Source organism: Limulus polyphemus, unplaced genomic scaffold (assembly GCF_000517525.1).
Source record: "Limulus polyphemus unplaced genomic scaffold, Limulus_polyphemus-2.1.2 Scaffold400, whole genome shotgun sequence".
In the NCBI taxonomy this organism is placed as follows: Eukaryota; Metazoa; Arthropoda; class Merostomata; order Xiphosura; family Limulidae; genus Limulus; species Limulus polyphemus.
Window position 1 is genome coordinate 74,212 of NW_013666010.1, and position 1,830 is coordinate 76,041.

A 1,830-nucleotide genomic window follows, 5' to 3' on the forward strand; every position below is an offset into this window, starting at 1 on the left:
GACTCAATGTCTTCCTAACTCTGAGATGTCATCCTGTTAAACTATCATGGGATTAATGCAGCACAACTTCCCTAACTTTCTCGGTATAACCATATGCCAGGACGTCACTTTCCCATCTCTGGAAAAGAATACCATCTTCAAGCTTCAACTGGTCCCATTGTGCCCAATAGTTCTTTGTCACAGGACTTAAGCTAGATACCTTCTCTCAAGCAGGGTGCAAAACACTTGCTTGTAGAAAATCAATTATTGGCTTCAAATCTTGGACTTTCTCCTGCTCTGCTTTAATATCTATATTTGGTTCCACTTCACTATCATCAACTCCTTCAGTCACTTTGACTTCAGCTTGATGGCACCTGGTTAGTTCAACATGTCTTTTGCAGCAATGTCTGCAGTCATTTTTGCAGGGTCTTTGGCTCAGTCCATCAGCATTTCCATGAGATTTTCCTTCCTTATATTTAATATCATAATTATACTAGTCTATTTTCCGATACAATGTGCCTCTGGGTTCTTTAATGATCTTAACTAGTGTAATGCAGCATGGTCTGTCCTGATGATAAACCTGGCACCATAGAGGTAAGGATGCTATAGCAAGGAGTTCCCTCCGTGTTACACGGTAGTTCCGCTCTATTCTTCTCAGGACCCTACTAAAGTAGGCCACTACATGTTCGTTTTCGCCCAATTTCTGAGACAACACTCCTCCAATTCCGACATCACTAGCATCACAATCCAGTATGTACGGCAGTAAGGGATTTGGAAGCTTTAAAAGTGGAGATGAGGCCAATTTTTCTTTCAATGTCTTGAAAGAATGCTGGTAAGAAACTGTCCATTCGAACTTCTGGCCTTTTTTCGTCAAATCATGTAGTCCTTCAAAAACTTTCGGTAATAGGTACAGAGTCCTAAAAAAATTCTTAAATCTCCCACATTGTCTGGTGTTGGCCAATCATGCACTGCTTTAACCTTGTCAGGATCAGTTCACACACCATGCTCACTTACAATGTGACCCAAGTAAAGCACCTCTTTCTAGAACAAGTGGCATTTCTTGGGATGGAGTTTAAGGTTTGCTGCTTTCAAATGCTTGAATACTTCCTCAAGCTGGAACATTTCCTCATCAAAAGTTGTTGCAAGTACAATGACATCATCCAGGTACACTAGGGCTATCCTCCATTGTAGGCCTTCCAGTACTCTTTCCATCAGCCTTTTAAATGTTGCTGGAGCATTGCTAAGCCCGAATGGCATCACACGGTATTGCCAGAGACCTTGGCCATAACTAAATGCTGTCTTAGATCTATCTGCTTCAGCCATTTTTACTTGATGGAAACCTGACTTTAAGTCCAGAGTTGAAAACCACCTGGCTCCACTTAGGGCATCAAGAGTATCATCAATTCTTGGCAGTGGGTATGAGTCTTTTTTGGTTATACTGCTAAGAGCTCTGAAGTCATTTTATCGAAGTTAACTACACACTTCCTCGGTAGTAAGTAGCCCAACCCTAGTATGCACTGGTCTTCAATGTCAGCTAAGTATACTTTCTGTCTGTTTTTTCATGCCCATGAACTCAATAGTTACCCAAACTGGTCCCCACAACCTTGCATAAAGTCCTGTTACACCACAGAGCTTCTGTACAGCTTTTGGTACTCCTTTGTGATACAGCACCTTGATACTAACAAGGGTTTGCTGGGATGCAGAATCTATGACAAAGTCACACCTTTGGCCATCCAGCTTCCCTGTCATATAGACACTATGTGTGCTTACCATTTTACATTTAGCTGTTGGGACTTTCACGATGGGGGTTGGTGGGCATCCCTTACCACCAACAACTACTGGTTTGCTGAG